Source organism: Prionailurus viverrinus, chromosome A1 (assembly GCF_022837055.1).
Source record: "Prionailurus viverrinus isolate Anna chromosome A1, UM_Priviv_1.0, whole genome shotgun sequence".
Lineage (NCBI taxonomy): Eukaryota > Metazoa > Chordata > Mammalia > Carnivora > Felidae > Prionailurus > Prionailurus viverrinus.
In genome coordinates, this window is record NC_062561.1 from 195,884,917 (window position 1) to 195,905,801 (window position 20,885).

Consider the following 20,885-nt stretch of genomic DNA (forward strand, 5'->3'; position numbering starts at 1 on the left):
ATAACAATTATTAGAATTTTAATACCTGGATTCATGGTACATCTTTCCAAATGGCCATATGCAAGCTACTGTTTCCCAAGAGCAAAAGAATGAAGGTCACTCAAGCCCTTCCTTAGTTGTGTCTAGTTCACAGTGTCCTTGAAGATCCTTCTACAACTCCCACTCAGCTATCCTGATTTCAGGGTTTGTGCCTCTAGGATATACAGTTCAAGCATGACTTGATTCTATTGCAAAAATGTCTCTTATTTGAGAGAGCTATTTCAATTCAGACTCTTACCTGACAGGTGAGCAGCATCTGGTTAACTTTCTATTTGGATCCAGTTTCATGATGCCTTGTACTCAGTGCCATGTGGGTTCAAGCCATGGTTCTTCTCCTGACAAAGTGGGGAGCTTGGAAGCATCATTTTACCCAAGAGTTGGCAACTTCCCCCTGAAAAGGAGATCATTTTACTTATCATGTGTTTCTCCTGAGAACATCATCACAGTCAAATAAGGGGATGTATGGCAATAGCACTGAACTACCAACATGTACCTACCTATGAAAGCAAAGAATGACTCCCTTAGATGCATCACTCTAGACCAAGCATTTTTAAACACCATCCTCCTCCTCATAAGGAGAACAACTGACTCCATATAAAAACTTACCCATATTTCAAGGCTCATCTCAAATACCATTTCTTCCATGAAGACTTCCCCAATTTTCAATTCAATACTCTCATAGTCTCAGTACTGTTGCATACTTCTAATCATTCCTTCCTTCACATTTAATTTTTCATGCATCTTTCCTGTAGTGGTCATCTCATTCAAGAGATATCTGAATGGTATTCTTGACCTCTTTTCTCTCACTCCCCACACACATCCAAGAAATACTTAATACTATAATTTCAGTTCCTTGGTATTTCATCCCCCTCTTCCCATTGCCCCTACTACTGCTTGCATTACTATCATTCATCACTTGGGTAACTGCAACAGAAATTTTAACATACTCCCCAAGCTCTGGTCTTAACTCTGTTCCACTCAACTCCCCCATTGGGCTACCAGAACAATCTTTCTAAAATTTAAATACAATCATATCACTGTTAATAGCTTTCGGTAGTTCCCCATGCCCTCAGGATGAAATTCAAACTCCTCAGTATAGAATGGCCCTGCCATTTTTTTTTTTTTGGGGGTCAAAAAAAAATTTTATGGTAGTGCCACAGAAACAAATAGACCAATTAAACAGAATCACGAGCCTAGAAATAAACCCAAGAATATATGATCAACTAATATTTGACAAAGAAGCCAAGAATATTCAATGGGTAAAAGACAATCTCTACAATAAATGCTGCTGGAATAATTGGATATTCACATATAAAGGAATGAAACTGGATCCTTACTTTACTCCATTCACAAAAATTAAATTAAAATGGATTAAAGATGTAAATATAAGACCTGAAACCATGAAAATCATAGAAGAAAACACAGGAACAAAGCCTCTTGACATGGTCTTGGTAATGAGTTTTCAGATATGACCCTAAAGCACAAACCAACAAAATCAAAAATAAATAAGTGGGACTATGTCAAACTAAAAATGTCTGCTCAACAAAGGAAACCATAAACAAAGTGAAAAGATAACCTACAGAATAGGAAAAAAATATTTGCAAACCATTCATCTAAGGGGTTTATTCCAAAATATATAAAGAATTCCTAGAACTCAATAGCAAAATATAAATAAATGATCCAATTAAAATGAGCAAATAACTGGAATAGATATTTCTCCAAAGAATATATACAAAAGGCCAACAGGTATATAAAATGATGCTCAACATCACTAGTCATTGGGAAGATGCAAATTAAAACCACAATGAGATACCCATACCCGTTAGAATGCCCATTGTAAAAAAAAGGTAAGAGATAACACATGCTGGCATGGATTTGGAGAACAGGAAATCCTGTACACTGTTGGTAGGAATGAAATTTGTACAGCCACTATGGAAAACAGTATAAAGGATCCTCAAAAAATGAAAAACAGAACTACCATATTATCCAGAAATTCCACTTCTGGGGATACGTCCAAAAGTAATGAAAACACTAACTCAAAAAGGTATCTACACACCATGTTCATAAAAGTATCATTTATAATAGCCAAGACATGGAAACAACTTAAATGTCAATCGATGGATGAATGGATGAAGAAGCTGTGGTATACATATCCAGCAGACTATTATTCAGCCATTTAAAAAAATGAGGAAATTCTAATATTGGTTACATTATATATGATTCTTGAAGGCATTATGCTAAGTGAAATAAGTCAGAGAAAGACAAACACTATATGATCTCACTTATATATATATGGAATCTAAAAAAAATGCATAGAAAAAGAAATCAGACTTGTGGTTACCACTGGCATGAGGTGGGGGGAGGGGGAAATGGAGGAAAGTCATCAAAGGATACAAACTTCAGTCATCAGATAAGTAAGTACTGAGGATGTAATGTACAATGTGGTGACTCTAGTCACACTGCTCTATGACATATAGGGAAGTTGTTAAGAGAGTAAATCATGAGTTCTCATCACAAGGAGAATTTTTTTTCCCTTTACTCTTTTTTCTCTTCTCTTTATTTTATCCATATGAGAAGATGGATGTTAGCTGAACTTATTGTGGTATTCATTTCACATAATTCATTTCACAAATCAAGCCATCATACTATATTCCTTAAACTTATACAGTATATATGTATGTCAATTATTTCGTAATAAAACTGGGGGAAAATTTTTCACCTAGGTGTCATCTTCTCTAGAAAACTGTCTTTAACCTCCTTCAAAGACAAAATACATTTCTGATCTACATTTTATAGCACTGCGTATTACACTACACCTACAAAAACTAAGTGAATATCCTATACACATCTTATTATTTATTATTCCCCATCAGACTGTTCTCCTTAGGTAAAGGAATAATAGGTACACCATATTCCAGGGTTTTCCATCACCTGTTTGGTTTTTGCTAGGAAAGACTGCTCTGAAATTAGTATTTTCCTTTTGAAGTACCTGGGCCCAGAGCCTAGTTTCCAGAGAATTCACCTAGTTTACTATACTATGAACTAGTCTTCCCTTGGTTGTTGGTGACTTATGACAGATTAATTTCAGACATTAATCTGTACTCATGGACTTTATGCTATATTTATTATTTTTTTAAACGAGCTGTCTTTTTTTTTCTTTTCAAATTTTTATTTAGATTCTAGTTAACACACAGTGCAATGTTGATTTCAGGAGTAGAATTCAGTGATTCATAACTTACATACAACACCCAGTGCCCACCACAAAAAGTACCCTCCTTAGTACCTATCACCCATCTAGCCCATCTCCCACCCACCTCCCTCCACCAACCCTCAGTTTGTTCTCTACCTTTAAGAGTCTCTTATGGTTTGTTTCTTTCTCTCTTTTTTTTTCTTTTTTTTTCTCCGCTTCCCATACATTCATCTGTTTTGTTTCTTAAATTCCACATATGAGTGTAATCATTTGGTATTTGTCTTTCTCTGACTTATTTCACTTAGCATAATACATTTTAGCTCCATCCACATTGTTGCAAATGGCAAGATTTCATTCTTTTTGATGGCTGGGTAATATTCCATTGTGTATATATATACCACATCTTCTTCATCCATTCATCCATCGATGGACATCTGGGTTCTTTCCATAATTTGGCTGTTGATAATGCTGCTATAAACCTTAGGGTGCATGTGTCCCTTCAAATCAGTATTTTGTAGAGTAAACACCTAGTAGTGAAATTGTTGGATCACAGGGTAGTCCTGTTTTTAACTTTTTGAGGAACTTCCACACTGTTTTCCAGAGTGGCTGCACCAGTTTGCACTCCCACCAACAGTGCAAGAGGGTTCCCATTTCTCCACATCCTCATCAATATCTATTGTTTCTTGTGTTGTTAATTTTAACCATTCTGACAGGTGTGAGGTAGTGTCTCATGGTGGTTTTGATTTGTCTTGTCTTTGGAAAAATGTTTATTCATGTGCTCTGCCCATTTCTTCACTGGATTATTTGTATTTTGAGTGTTCAGTTTGTCAAATTTGGATACTAACCCTTTATCAGATATGTCACTTGCAAATATCTTCTCCCATTCCATAGGCTTCCTTTTAGTTTTGTTGATTGTTTCCTTCATTGTGCAGAGCTTTTTATCCTGATGAGGTCCCAACAGTTCATTTTCGCTTTTGTTTCCCTGGACTCTGGCAACCTGTTTAGTAAGAAGTTGCTCCAGCCGAGGTCAAAGAGGTTACTGCCTGTGTTCTCCTCTAGGATTTTGATGGTTTCCTGTCTCATACTTAGGTCTTTCAACCACTTTGAATTTACTTTTGTGTATGGTGTGAGAGAGTGGTCCAGTTTCATTCTTCTGCATCTTGCCTTCCAGTTCTCCCAGCACCATTTGTTGAAGAGTCTGTCTTTTTTTCCATTGAATACTCTTTCCTGCGTTGTCAAAGATGAGTGGACGAAATAGTTGTGGGTCCTTTTTTGGGTTTTCTATTCTGTCCCATTGATCCTTGTGAAGGACTTTATGCTTTATATCCAGTTGGATGATAAAATAATTTAATTGAGTGAAAGAATGTATTAGTTACAGTCACTAATTGGGTGTTTTCAACTCAAACTATCATCTTAGCTAAATAGAAAACCGTCCAATTTCGCAGAATCAAATCCGTAGCCACTGGTCCAGCGCCTCCACACTCTTCTCAGGAAGCCAAGTAATGTCCTCTCATGCATGGGCTGAGTAGGTGGAAAACTAGCCAGTGTGAAATGAGGGGTAAGGAGAAAGCCTATGAGGGAGACCTCTCCAGTACCCCATCTAGAAAAATACTTTTCCCTTAGAGGATTTGTATTCCAACTCTGCTGCCCATTTCTTTTGCTACAGCAAATTAAATTCCTGCAATTGTTTTAGAGCAAGGGTCAGCAAACTTTTTCTTAAAGGGCCAGATAAACAGTTTAAGTTTTGTTGGGCCAAGCAACAAAATGGAAGCAAGTATATAGGTACTGAGAGGACTATTTAAAACGTAAGCATTTAATTTGTTTTAATTGTTTTAATGTTTATTTATGTTTGAGAGACAGAGACAGAGGCTTGAGCAGGTGAAGGGCAGAGGGAGAGGGAGACACAGAATATGAAGCAGGCTCTGGGCTCGGAGCTATCAGCACAGAGCCTGATACAGGGCCGAACTCACAAACCGTGAGATCATGACCAGAGCTAAAGTTAACTGAGCCAACCAGGCACCCCAAAAATGTAATCATTTAAAAATGTAAAAATCCATTCTTAGTATGCAGGCTGTGTGGCTGGATTTGGCCCTTGGGCTGTGGTTTGCCAGCCTATGCACTGGAGCGTTGCTTATCCTCTTTAAGACAGCAATTTGGGCATTTGAAGATAGTGCTCATGGTAGCATACTCCCAAATGCTGCCCCATATCCAATCCCTAGATACAGCCTTGGCTTCTTTATTTTTCCCCTTTCAGGGTCTCTGGAGCCCTCCAGCTTAGCAACACTTACAACAAATTATCTATTTCAAAACATGGCACTCAGGTTTAATGCAATACTCGAGCTCTTGTTTGTGAGGCATAAATTCCAGCAAGCATCACTTATTCAGAATCCATACCTTTATTTGTAATTCTCTTTTGTTCTCCCCTCCTACCTCTGCTTCACATAAGTAAGGTCCTAATCATCCTTTTTATCTCAACTTCAGACTCCTCAAACCAGCCTCCACTGACCACCATATCCAAAATCCTGCCCATTTCTCACTTCTATTTCAGTGCCTTTATTTGTTTTTCTTCAGAGACTCTAATGTAATTTATAATTATTTTATTAATTTGTCTACTTGAAGGATTTTTGTTTTCTGACCCAGCAAAATAAAGTAAAAGCTGTAAGAAAGCTACAATAATTTCTAGTTCTAGCCTTTATAGAGTAGCTGCTATCAGATTTAACCTGTGCTATAAAAGCTGAACGAAATATATAAAACAATTGTTTTCCGGTATTGAACAATAACCAAGGTAAAGCTTTGAGCCTCGAGAGAAGGGAAGCATATGAGATAAAACCCTCCCATTTACACACCAGCTTTCTTTGTGAGGGCATTTTTTCCAAATCACAATGCAGAAAACTAGAATCAAGCAGACAGCAGCAGTTTTGCTGGGTTGGGGAAACAGAGATCAGAGTTCACAACTGCTCAAATAACTGGGATTTGTGCAGACACAAAATTCCCTGAAGTTTATAAATTGCTCACACACACCTTCCCTCATTGACCCTTCCAGCAGTCAATGCAGAGGAGGTGAAATGAGATGAAGACTCTAAGAAAGTACTATTAGATGCTGAATCTCCATGGTCTGCTCCCTTCCCCAGAGCCTCTGCCTCTGACTGGTGCTTTTTCATGGCACTGCTATTTCCGTATTTGTGCTACTTGGGAACTGAGATTGTCAGTAACCGGACTCATTAACACCATTTTTTTTTTTTAGTTTATTTGTCTAGATGTTAGAAGTAAATCTGTTTCCTAGCAACTCTGTCCCCTGCTCCCTCAATTTTCGCTACTCATTATCTTCCCCATGATCAACTACAAATTAGCCAAATTATGGGCAGGTTTTAGATTTCCCAGAAACGGAAGGGGCATTTTCAAACATTTGTTCTTCTGGCATAAAGTGGCTCTAAGGGCCCATGCTTGCTGAGGACAAAGCAGGAAAATGGAAGTGGCCATTAATCTTAATGTGCCTGCAGATCTGGGAGCCAGGCCTCCCGGGATAGCCATTTAAGTGCAGTCTTCTAGCCATTTCATGTAAGAGCCAATGTTAACCCCAAGAGGAACCATAATTTTGGAGAAAAGGGGATCCCCCATGACATCCTCTGCAAAGTTAATTGTCAATATGGTGGCTCCACTCTCAGCTCTGTAGTGAAATCCCTGAATGACACTCCAATTCCACATCCCACACTTTAATATCCTAAAAATCAGACAACTATTCAAACTGACCTGCCAAATACCCTTTGAAAAAACATGAAAAAATGACTCCTATACCAATATAAAATGCAACTAGGGACTCATGCAGCCTAGATGCTTCTCAAGCTCAAGGCTTCCCAGCCATGAATGATCTACATTGAAGACAATTTCCCAAACATAGTTTTTTTTTCTGTCATTATTTCCTTAAAGGTTCTAACAAAGATAATTTCAGAACTGTGTCCAGGAACCAAGGTTAATCCTAGGTGATATGAACTGTTATTTTACTTTCATATATTTATTCAAAGCATATTTTAAGTACCTACCATATACCAGACACTGTTCTAAATGCTAAGCATGTAGTAGTAGACAAGTCAAAAGTCCCTGTGCTAGACATTATGAATAGGTCTCTTCTTCCAGGGCTATAGTAGGATTACACTTCCCTGCCTATGTGACGGGAGTGATTTGGCCAATGAAATGTGAACTGTACTATTATATATCACTTTGCGGTAGAAGCTTAAAAGTCAAGGTATACTTTGCCATGTTCTCCTTTCCATCTGCCTCAGCAACTAGCCTAGTTCCTAGAGTTAGAAAAGCTCATAGGAGGGGCGCCTGGGTGGCGCAGTCAGTTGAGCGTCCGACTTCAGCCAGGTCACGATCTCGCGGTCCGTGAGTTCGAGCCCCACGTCGGGCTCTGGGCTGACGGCTCGGAGCCTGTTTCCGATTCTGTGTCCCTCTCTCTCTGCCCCTCCCCCGTTCATGCTCTGTCTCTCTCTGTCCCAAAAGTAAATAAACATTGAAAAAAAAAAATTAAAAAAAAAAAAAAGAAAAGAAAAGCTCATAGGAGAACCCCCGGAAGATCCAGCATAGATATGTAACATCTTACATGTTATCGTGTGCCATTGAAAAAATATTTATTAAAATCTAACTTTTTCTGATACAGCCCAATTGTTGTGGGCGCATATATTCAAAATTCTCTCTCTCATGATATCCATCTGAGTCCTACCTACCCTGATCATATGGCATAAAATCTAATAGTCACAGTAAGACAAACCCTGTTTCTCAGGTACAGAAGAGTGTTGTGATGTCTTTCAACTATAAAGACAGCAGCAGAATACAAAGGAAAGAGCCCTAGCCTGGAAGTAAGAGGAACTAGGCCCTTGAGGCTGTTGCAGGTTGGCTCAGAATCAGGTACGCGCAGGCATCTGAAAGCCTAGCACGTCACAGGTTTCCAAACCTAACCGTCTACTAGATTCAGCACCTGATACTGTCAAACGAATTCTCTTAGCAGATCACTAGATCTGGGCAGATGCCCTGAAATTAAGCTTCTCAGCTGATTCTAACGCATCATGCAGCTTATGCAGTCATTGTTTGAAGTCATAAGCCTCCTCATAACACATGTCATGTTGTCCCATCCATTTGATAGTGCCTGTACCTTGGTTCCTGATTTTCATACCTACTCCCATTCTAGGATTGGGATTCTGTTCTGAACATAAGCATACCAGGCTGGAGCCTTGGCCACATGCATGCCAATCCCCCTGTTCTGGTAACTGAATCCTGTCAGCCAAACTCGCGGCCACTGGTTTGAGTTCTGCTTAACAGAGATGACAGGGGACAGATACTTGATACCTCTGTGATTCAGGGCATAATCACTGTTTAAAAAAGAGGCCCTTCTGGGACTCACATTTGGGATACAGTGGGATACCAATAAGCCCACATTCCCTTCTCAGAGAACTTTGCTCCCAACACCTGTTAAGGGGCATTTTAGCATGTGACCTAGTCAACTGCACACCTAACACACACAAAAAGGCAACACAAGAAAAGTCAATCTACTAATTGACTAGGAAATAATCAGTGCTCTCTCTTAAGAGTTTTAACAAAGTGGGGGGGGGAATGTATAATCAGGCACATGTATGTTTAAACTGAAAGGTCATGTAGAGTCGTGAACAGGATGGTCATTTTTAGCCACACACTTACTAATTATCTTAGAAAGTGGTATTACTCAGAGAAACCAATCAACATTTTTTAATGCAGCTAGAGAGTAAAAAACAGACACAAGAGAAAACTCCATCCTTAGGACCTTTACAACAAAGCCTATGCCTTTCTGAAGCAAAGTACACAGTTGTCTTTCATTTTTTGTGAAGTGTCCCTGTAAATTTTCAAAACTCTCCTTTACTTGAACTAGCAAGAGTGAGTTTAGTTCTTTGCAAATAAAAAAAAATTTCCCATGTTGAATTCCCTTAAGTGGCGAACCCTGGTCTTATTCTAGCCTGGAGCTTCCTTTTGGGTGTAACAAAGTAGACTACTACAGGACTTAGGACATCCTTTCCTACCAGCCGGGGCCACTAAAGCCCCAACATTACTCCCATCTGAATCAATCTTAATTATGCAAATATTTCTCTTTTTCCCCCCAGCTTTACTGAAGTATGATTGACAAATAAAATTGTAACATATTTAAAGTATACAATGTGATGATTTGCTATAAGTAAACATTATTAAAGGAGTCACGCCATCCAGCTAATTAACACACCCATAACTGTGCATATTAATCTTTTTTTTGATGATTTAAGAACACTCATGTTTTATTCCCTTAGCAAATTTCAATTATACAATACAGTATCATCAACCATAGTCACCATATAATACATTAGATCCTCAGACTTTATGCATCTTATAACCGTAAGTTGGTACCCTTTTACTAACTTCTCTCCATATCCCTCACCCCCCCCCCCAGCCCCAGGCAACCACCGTTCTACTGTTTTTATGAAGTCAACCTCTTTTTTTTCTTTTTTTTTAGATTCCACATATAAGTACTACCATGCAGTGTCTTTCTCCATTCAGTTTACTTCCCTTAGCATAAATAATGCCCTCTGGGTTCATCCATGTTGTCGCAAATTGCAGGATTTTTTCTTTTCTACAGCTGAAAAATATTCCATTGGGTGTAGGTGTGTGTGTATGTGTATACCTCACTAGTATATATAGGTAGGAATACATATATAGGTATATATATTACATTTTCTTTGTCCATTCATCCATTGACAGACACTAGATTTGTTTGTTTTTATGTGTTGGCTATTATGAACAATGTGACAATGAATAGGGACAATGAACAGGTGTGAAGTGATATCTCATTGTGGTTTGGACTTGTATTTCACTGATGATTAATGATGCTGGGCATCACTTGTTGCTCACGTGTTGCACGAGTACTTGTTGGCATTTGTATGCATTCTTCAGGAAAAAAATGTCTATTCAGGTCCTTTGTTTATTTTTGATTGGATTATTTGTTTTTTTTGCTATTGTGTTGTATGGATTTCTTACATGTTTTGGATATTAACATGGTTTATCAGGTATGTGGTTTGCAAATATTTTCTCTGATCCCATAGGTTGACTTTTCATTTTGTTTATGGTTTTCCTTGCCAAGCAGAAGCTTTTTTTTTAGTTTGATGTAGTCCCAACTTGCTTATTCTTTCCTTTGTTGCCTTTGGTGTAGGTGTCAAATCCATAAAATTATTGCCAAGACCAAAGTCAAGGAGCTTACCCATTAAGTTTTCTTCTAGGAGTTTCAGGGTGTTTTCCCAACACCATTTTTGAAGACACTGTCCTTTCTTCTTCTTTTTTTTTTTTTTTTGTAGTTTTGTCAAGAATTAATTCACCATATATGTGCGGGTTTATTTCTGGGTCCTTTATCCTATTCCAGTGAACTTTGTGTCTGTTTTTATGTCAATATCATACTGTTTTTATTATAATTTTGTAATATAGTTTGTGAGTAGGAAAAACAAATTCCTCCTGTGTTTATCCTTTACTCTCACACTCCTACACTTCTGATACCAAATGTATGGATTTTCCATACATCAAGCAATTCTAAGTGACACCACCTTGGTGTTCTACAATTTGAAGGTGGGCACTATCTACCTGGAGACAGTATCAGATCCCACAGGTTAAGGGCTCAGTCCTACAAGACTGTCCTCCTACTTCAGACCCTAATTCCAAGTCCAAGTTGTTACTTGTGCTTCTGACCCGTGGCTATAAATCAGAGGTTCCCATGACACCCTCCTCAGGTTAGATTAATTTGCTAGAATAGTTCACAAAACTCAGGAAAACCATTTACTTAACTCAATTACTGGCTTCTTAAAAATGACATAACTCATAAACAGCAAAATGGAAGACATACTAGAGCCAAGTATGTAGGAAAGAAGTGAGACGCTTCCATGTTCTCTCCCTGTACACCACTCTCCCCGAACCTCCACATGTTCACCAACCCAGAAGCTCTCCGCACCCTGTATTTTGGGGATTTCTATGAGGGCTACCTACCTCACAAAAGTATGATTGATCATTATCTCATTCTCCAGACCCCTTTCCTTTTCCAGAAGGATGAAGATAGGGATGAAAGTTCTGAGCTTCTAGTCAAGATTTGGTCTTTCTGGTGGCAACCCCATCCTGAAGCTACTCAAGAGCCCTGAAGAGTCACCTCATTAGAACAAAAGATACTCTATCAAACAGGAAATTTCAAGGATTTAGGAACTCTCTGTCAGGAACCAGGGTCAAAGATCAAATATTTAAACAACAGATGTTCTTAGTGCTCTTATCGCTTAGGAAATTATAAGGGTTTTAAGATATCTGTGCCAAGAACCAGGAACAGAGACCAACATAATTTTTTTCTAGTATTTCCCAGTTTGCTATCCAAAAGTGTGATGCCCCTAGCTTTGTTCTTCTTTCTCAAGATCACTTTGGCTATTCAGGGTCTTTGGGGGGGGGGGGGTCCATATGAATTTTAATACTTTTTTTTTCCCATTTCTCTGACAAATGCCATGGAAATTTTGGTAAGGACTGTATTGAGTCTGCATTTTTTTCTGCTCCCTCTTCACTGAGACTAGAGGGGACAGTCCTGTGGGGCTCTTGAATGCAAGCCCCAATGTCTCTCAGAGCTAGGTGTTTTGGGGTCCTGTCTCTTTGGTGGTAGTCTTAAAATTTGGGGTGCCAGATGTGTGGTCCACACCCTTGCTCTTCAGGGAGAAGTTGGGAGTTGGGGATTTCCCTCCTAATGGTAAGATGTTGTGACAGGGGTGAGGTTTATGGCAAGAGTCTGTCTCAACTTTTCCTATGCATTTTGATGTGGGTATTTCCTCAGATGCCTGATGTGTAGGAGTCATTCAACTTGTTTCTAAATTTCTCTCAGGGGGAACTGACCTGTGCATAGCTGTATATCCCCATCCATGTAAGGAGGGAAATTCAGGAGGTCCCCAGGTTGTCGTGTTGGTGATATCCTCCCAAATACTAAGTACGCCAATATTTCAACAAGATTATTTGTTTACTTTTACTTGGCCCTACCCCTAAATTGAAATAGCTTATTGTTCTTTTGCTACTTTTGAAAAAGTATGAAAACAATCAACTGATATCTATTTGACAAAGTGTTAAACAGTTGGGTAAACAATATTAAGATGCATCCTAGCACCATAATCGAGAATTTTCCACCATACTTTCTTATTAATCCATATGTGCCCTGATTTAAGGAAATTTATAACAAAAAAAAATATTGCAACTTATCATAAATTATGAGGGCAAATTTGCTTTCCCAAAACAACTCTTCAGATTCAGAGCACTCTCCTCCCATGTGTAAGCATGTGCTTCAAAGATAAAAAACTACTCGGGAAAACTGAGTGGCAAAGAAAGAAATATGGTAGTGTCCACTGACTGATGGATATCTTTGTAATCCACAAAAATCAATAGGAAAGCAGAATGTGATTTGCATATATCTCCAGGACATGCCACTTATTAATGATGGTGAGGCCCCCCTAGGGCTCCTGAGACTCTGGGATGAGTTTAGCTAACTAACCTCATTCAAACACACTCAAGACTATCCCCAGGAAATGATTTCACAGCATTATTCTTTCCAAAAGGCAAGTCTTGCTGTGAGTTAGTTACGTCTGTCTCCTCTTTTCACAACACAGCTAATTTAATGCCCAGAGTCCTGTCTGCCTCCACATCTTAATGTACTGATTTCCTTCTTTACTGAAATGCAGCGGATAACCTGGGACAGTCATAGTTGAAAGGGAAACTGAATCTCCTACCAGACTCACCAGTGTTTGCTGAGCAACACTCCCCTCACTGTACCTTGTCTTTCTTTTGCAGAACAAGGAAAAAGTTTTAAAACATGGATTTACTGGAAGACAGGCATTAACAGTACATTTATTCACTCATTATGTAGGAATTAATAGATGTTTAATATAATTGTTAGTGATTATATGTTTGTTAAATTTCTGTATGACAGTTTTATAAATCTTTTTATATTTTTAAGTTTATTTTTATTTTGAGAGGGTGGGGAGGGGCAGAGAGAGGGAGACAGGGAGAATCCCAAGCAGGCTGTGCATGGAGCCTGATGAGGGCTCTAACCCTCTAACCATGAGATCATGACCTGAGCCAAAATCAAGACACTTAACCTGACTGAGCCACCCAGGAGCTCCTATAAACAATTTTAAAACATTTAATATAGCATGATGGTTAAGGATATGGCCCCAGGAATCAGTTGTCTGGGTTTTAGTCATAGCCTTTTCACTCCCAGCTGTTGTTACCTTCTAAGTTTTAGTTTCTCCCTCTTTAAAACAGGAATGAAAATAGAAATAACCTTGCCCTGTGTAAATTGAATGATATTCATGTGTGCTGGTTAATTCTGTGTGTCAGCTTAACTGAGCCATGGTGGTAGAGGGAGAGAAGGAGGTACCCAGACAGTTTATCAGACATTAGTCTGGGTGCGTCTGTGAGTACGTTTTTGGATGAGATGAACATTTATTTATTTATTTATTTATTTATTTATTTATTTATTTATTTATTTAATGTTTATTTATTTTTGAGACAGAGACAGAGAATGAACGGGGGAAGGTCAGAGAGAGAGAGGAAGACACAGAATCTGAAGCAGGCTCCAGGCTCCGAGCTGTCAGCACTGAGCCCAACGCGGGGCTCAAACTCACAGATCGTGAGATCATGACCTGAGCCGAGGTCAGATGCTCATCTGACTGAGCCACCCAGGTGCCCCGGATGAGATGAACATTTAAATCAGTAGACTGGATAAAACAGATTGCTCTCCCTTATGTGGGTGGCCCTCACCTAATCAGCTGAAGGCCTGAATAGAACAAACAGCTGACCCTCTCTCAAAAAGAAGGGAATTCCTCCCACCTGGAGAGAAAAAAAAAACAAAACCAAAAAAAATACCTACCTGAGCTGGGACATTGGTCTTGTCTGGCCTTCAGTCTTGGACTGAAACATCTGCCCTTCTTGGTTCTCGGGCCTGCCAGCTTGCAGACTGACACTTCCATCATCAGCTCACCTGGCTCTCACACTTTTGGACTAGGACTAGAGCAACACATTTTCTCTCCTGGGTGTCCAGCTTGCTGACTGCAAATCTGGGATTTCTCACCCTCAACAACTGCATGATCTGATTCTCTGTAATAAATCAGTATCTCTTGATGATAGACAGAGAGACTCTAATAGTTCTGCTTCTCAGGTAAACTCTAATGCACCACACCGAGCACTTAGCACAAGCGTCAGACTCATACTGAGTACCTAATACAAGGATAGCAACTATCATAAATAAGAGACTGTCCTGGGCACAGGAGGAGGCCACCACTGAGATGACTCAAAATCAAACATTTGCCTTCAGGGAACTCGGATTAATAGTAGTGATAGGGTGTGTGTATTACTAAATGTCATTCCTTTGTTTAAAATCCTTCAATGGCAACCTAGGAGCTATAGAATAGAACTGCCGACTCCTGAAGATGGAATACAAGCCTCTTCATTATCTAGTCCTTGTAACACTTTTGCATGCCCTTCACGCTAACATGGTCTTCTATTGCACTGACTTCCCTCTCACCTCAGTGGGCTTTCAGAAACTGCACCTTTCCCTCTGAAGACGTGTTCTCTTTGTATTCCTGAAAATCCCCTATTCATCATATCTCGTGTGACTCTCCTCTACCCATGTTCTCTGTGGCACCTTTCCTTCTCCTTTAAAGCCCACACCATAGTCCATCACCACTGCTGGTTTTCAAATTCTGCAGAAGTCCCAGCATGAGTCCAAGTCACTCCCATCTAGGATAACAACACATCGAAGAATTCTGGAGGAGCAACCAGAGGCCACATGATAGTGAAAGGGGCCCAGGAGCCTCTGGGGAGAACCCGACCTCAAAGAAGATGATGCAGGAACAAAGCCTCCTGCCTGGACAGGAGGGTACTGTAATTAACCGGATATTTACCTAAAAACCTAAAAAGCTAGTGGTCAGGAGCTGTCATCTTATTTCTCTTACTTCCCTTAGAAATACTTATTCCACTTGCACTTTCTCAGCCCAGACTTTCTTCTTTTAACTTCCTGGAGCATGGGACAGAATTAATTTGCATGACCAATTCAGCTCATGAAAGGTTTCAACTTATCTTCTGGAAACTAGGGTGTGGCTGGTTAGCTCAGTAGTTAGAAGCTCACAACATGGATCCAGTCTCCATGTAGACCAAAACAACTACTATGGCCTGAATGTATCCAATGCCAATGTGAAGGGATGTCAATCTAAACTGGAATTGGAGGATATAAAATGGAGAATGTCAAGCATGTACCTTCAGCAGAACAGAATTTAAGAATGAAGCTCATTTCTCATGAACGCCTGATTTAGAGAAGACCTTCTGACCAATGCCCATCTACCAAGAATCTCTCCCTTTCCTCAAGCCAATGAACTTAGTGCTTGGACTCTGGTTGGACTTCCTTCCTTTTGCACTCCTTGCCCATAAATACAGCCTGCCCCAAATCCTCAATGCACTTGCCTGCAGCTTGCTACGCATGACTTTCTTGAATTGCAACTCCTCTGCTATCCCCAAATACCCTCAATTTCTGGTCATTTGAGCTTGCCTCAGTTCACCTGTGATAGGAACATGTAGGAGAGCACAGGGTACATGACATGAAAAAGTGAAGAACATCCTCTCTTCTAGCAAAACTAGAAAAACATGTTCTACTTGTGAAATGTTGCAGAAGCCTTGCCTGATACTTTGCTGTCCCCAGAGCCTTCCCAAAGCTTTCCAATCCCCATGGCTAAAGCCATTCCATATCTTGTGCCGGTTGAGATACACTTAAGACAGCTAAGACTCAAATTCTTATCAGAAATAATCCTTAATAATATTTAATATCATTGAATTTGATTACATGTTCAGCATAAAAAACAATAGAAATTATATAAAAGCTCAAAAATAAAATTACCTCTAATTAAGACCCTCAGAATAATATATAGTATTTTAGTATATATTTTTTCCAGAATTATACTCATATATACAAACATATACACACAGTGGTAGTATATCGAAATATTGTAGTGTGACTTGATTTTTTCACTAACTACATGATTTGGACATTCTTTCATGTTATTAAACAACTTCTACATTATTTTTATGGCTTTGAAATACTCTATTGAAAGGAAGAATCATAATATCATAATACCAATCCCTCTTTTGTTGTATAGCAAGTTATTTCTACTGTTTTTGCTATTCGAAATAATTAATGTTCTTGAACCATAATCTTTCTGAGCCTCCAGGAATTTCTTAGGTTAAATACTAAAAAAAAAAAAAAAAAAAAAAAAAAAAAAATGGAAACACCGGATTAAAAGATATGCATATTTTTGAGAATTTTGGAGCTGATTTCCAAATAACCCCATAGAAGGGAAGTTTGGGCAGAGTATTTCCTCCAACAATACATGAGACAGATTCAGAAGAATTTAGGGAATCCTAAGCTCATAGAGATAACACAGCATCCATCTATCCATCTATCCATCCAACCAGCCATGCATGTGGCAAATATTTACTGAGTGTGTACTCTACACACGTGCTAGGGACAGAATAATAAGAAAGACAAACATATTTCCTGCCCTCCCTGTACTCACAGTCTAGTAGAGAAATCAGACCAGCAATGACAATACTGATCAGTTTAGCCTTATTGCTGCTTCCATTCTGACTCTCATTTTAAAAACAAGGCCCTGCCTTGTGGTTTTTTTTTTTTAATCTTTTAATGTTTACTCATTTTTGAGAGACAGAGTGTGAATGGGGGAGAGACAGAGAGAGAGGGAGACACCGAATATGAAACAGGCTCCAGGCTCTGAGCTGTCAGCACAAAGCCCAACGTGGGGCTCGAACTCATGGACAGGGAGATCATGACCTGAGCTGAAGTTGGATGCTTAACCTACTGAGCCACCCAGGCGACCCCTTATTGTTGAAACTAAGGGCCCCATGCCAGGTCTTCTTATTTGTCCCGAGTAGGGTCTTTTTCTCATGAATTCTCTTAAAGGTGCTATAGGGTACTGGAATAGCAGCCAACCCAGCTGACAGCATCTCTCTCCCAGCTGAGAGTCTGTGCAAGTTACCCGTGCCAGACTCCAGCTGCACATTATTCCTTTTCTGGAGAGAAGTAATAAAAATCATGACCACTTTGGGCCTCATGTTACTCACTCTGTCCCAGGCCTTATACCAGGTCCTTAATAAAAATTATTTCATTTACTCCAAACAATAAGGCAAGGGAGATGATGTGTTGCTATTCCAATCTACAAATAAGGAACAGAAGGATCACAGAATTTCTAACTTGCCCATTGTCAGACAGCAGAGGCAGGATATAAATATAAGTCTCTCCTACCTGCATTGCACTGTACTATTTGCCTAGGTCTCTGTCCATGCCCTGCTACAATGTTTTGTCCTGCCCGACTAGGCATTTCCTGGTCATCCACTGCTAGAACCTTCTCCAAAGGCCTATCACACCCAATGGGCAGCTGGGGGCTGGCACTCTCCTAACTACTTGAGAAGGTATCAAACTGCCTGGAGGCAAACCCAATGATACCCACTGCCACTGATTCTCAAAGTGTGGACCAAAGTTCATCCCCCACAGAACAGAATTTAAATCCTTGTTTAAATGAGTAGCAAAATATGGTATATGCATACAATAAGATATTATTCAGTCATAAAGAGAAATGTAATACTGAAATATGCTACAACATGGATGAACCTCAAAACACTACGGCAAAGTGAAAGAAGCCGGATGCAAAAGGACATATACTGGGTGATTCCATCTATAGCAAGTACCCAAAGTAGGTAGAACCATAGAGACAGAATGCAGATTAGTGATCACCAAGACCTGGGGAGCACTGGGGGACAGGGAGTGACTGCTTAATGGACACAGTGTCTCCTTTGAGGGTGTTGAGAATGTCTCGGAACTTAGAGGAGATGGTTGCACAACATTGTGAGTGTCCTAAATACAGGATATTGCTCACTTCAGGATGGTTAATTTTGTCATGCTAAGTTTACCTCAATTTAAAAAGGGAGAGGGGCAACTGGCGGGCTCAGTTAAACGTCCAACTCTTGATTTCAGCTCAGGTCATGATCTCACAGTTTGTGAGTTCGAGCCCTACATCGGGCTCTGCGCTGACAGTGAGGAGCCTGCTTGGGATTCTGTCTCCCCCTCTTTCTCTGCCCATCCCCCACTTGTATGCTCTCTCTCTCTCTCTCTCTCTCTCTCAAAATAAGCAAACATTTTTTTAGAAAGTAACATTAGGGGTGCCTGGGTGGCTCAGTTGGTTGGGCATCCAACTTCGGCTCAGGTCATGATCTCACAGTTTGTGAGTTCAAGCCCCACATCGGGCTCTGCTTTGATGGTGCGGAGCTTGCTTGGGATTCTCTCTCTCTTCTCTCTGCCCCTCCTTGCCTTGCTTGCTCTCTCCCTCTCTCTCAAAACAAATAAATGAACTTTTTTTTAAAAAAAAAGGGGGGAGAGCAACAACCTACTGAGTCTAAATATTTGGGCTCAGAAATGTCCTTTTGTACAAGATCCCAGGTGATCCTGGCATACACTGAAGTGTGAAAATATTCCTTAAAAACACTCCCAGGATAGCTAAATAAGACAATCATCCAAAAGAACCCAAAAGTTCAGGGTGTTTGTTTTTCCAAAGCTCGAATGTAAGAAAACAAATCCTAATGCAAAAGCATGGTTATAAAGTAGCACAAAGAGCCCTAATGTGATGCAGCATCATTGATCTGCCTCGTGCCATTATTTTCAATTAGCAAGGAATCCAGAGGGTTTGCCTGAGTCACATGTATGTGTCCAGCCCCATCACTGGGAGGGGGAAAATGAGGACAGAAAGCAGGGGGCAGGAATAGAATGTGACATGTGTGAAGAAGGAAGAGTGCTAGGCCAGAGGAGGAGGGATACTGGCTAATCGATAGGACCAGGCAAAGTAACGGCAGAGCTCCTGCACAGCCCTGAATTCAAGTAAACGGGAATCGATGGGCTAAAAACCGTGGATTCAATAAAGCCATTAAGTCATGGCAATTCCTTTTGAGGCAAATTAATTCCTCCATGGCTGTGTCCCCTGTTGCTCCCAAGACTCAATACTCTACTGGCAAGGGATTTGGTTAGCACGGCTCTCTATAAAGGCTTCATGACCTCCTCTCCCCCATTTTATCCCGATGGGAGGGGGACTTCATTGCTTTGGCTGTCTTCCATCCACACATTGTTCTTGCGTCAAGCCCTAAGTGAATTGCTTATGTTGCAAGGGGAACGACCTGACTGCACCTGCTAAAACCTAACAAGGGGACAGATCCTCAATGGTTAGTGCTGTTGGTGCTAACCTTCCTAGAGAACCACACCAAGTCATTGTGTGTTCCCTTACTCATGAACACAGCAGCAAGACTAACCCTGAGACAGGAGCTATACTTCATTAATTTCTGCAAAGGCAGAAATACCTGTGAGGTAGCCACCATTGTGTCCATTTCATGGATGAGGAAACGGAGTCTTGAATGGTTTAGTAACTGTTGCAATGTCTCCTGACTCCAAAGTCTGCCTCGTGGTCCCTACACTAAACTGTCTCTATACACTGAAACCCTTTAAGACTCCAGGAAATGACAGGATCCGACTCCACCCACCACCCACCAGCAGTCAGGGGGGATAAGTGAGAGCATGAAACATACAAAAGAATGGACTTTCTCCCCACTACACAGTCTGTGTTCTGAGGGACACTGACAAATAGACTTCCATAGTCCCCTGCACTGTTATTGGCCCAACAGTGCTGTTATTGGTGCTGTCGTTAGCACACAGCCAGGTCAAGAAAGACAAGGGAATATATTTCAGGTGAGTGAGTACTAAAGACCCACAACCCAGACTTGCTACAAGGACACATATGCAATACATTAAGATAAGTGAAAGCAATTGTTTTGAATGTGAAAGACCTGTGTCCTAACCCCCAGCAACTCCTTCAAGTTGTATGGCCTCTGGCAGTTTTGACCTTGCTAAGGATCTACAGTGCCATTGGTAAATTAGACTATGTTTATCTTACATGGTGGCTGGAATAAGTGAATGGTGTACTCCACTTAAGAGCATTTAGCACATGCCTGGCACAGAATGAATTCTTAAATGCTAGCTACCATTATTATTCCCAAGACCAGACCACTGCATGACAACCCTGCCTGCCTGCAAACATTAGAGCCTGTGTTCACGTAGACCTATGCCCACCCAAACCCGGGTGTCCTTTCCACTAACCAGTGTGTAGCCTAGTTATGGAACCTCTCTTAACGTCCATTTACCTGGCAGCTAAACAGGGATAATAGTATTATCTGCCTCCCAGGGCTTATAGTCTGGAATATTAAAAAAGAGAGAGGCTTTAGTGACAGCCTGGCCCTTGATTTTATGGATTAGATCACCCATGGTAACACCCTCTTTACCCAGAGTTTTAGACTCCACCATTTTTTCCTTTCCCAATACTGCAAAACAGGTTGATCAGGAATTAATGCAGTGTTTTAAAACTCTGCAGGGCACAGAGCCAGAGGATAGCATGGAAGAAGCCAGGCGGGTCCTGGCTTGCAGCTCATGGCACTTGGAGTCACTGGCCACTAGGGGCCGTTGGTAAGCCACAGAAAGCAGGAAGGATGTCTACCTGTCAGG

The 20,885-nt window shown here is 40.3% G+C and overlaps 1 long non-coding RNA gene across 1 annotated transcript in view; it reads right to left on the reverse strand.

Moving 5' to 3' along the window:
• Positions 1–271: 271 nt before the first annotated feature.
• The window catches only part of LOC125171669 (uncharacterized), a 145,623-nt gene continuing 125,009 nt past the window's right edge, over positions 272–20,885 (reverse strand). Inside the window, exon 5 of the long non-coding RNA XR_007154411.1 lies at positions 272–430. This is a non-coding gene — a long non-coding RNA (uncharacterized LOC125171669). The remainder of the gene's footprint in view (positions 431–20,885) is intronic.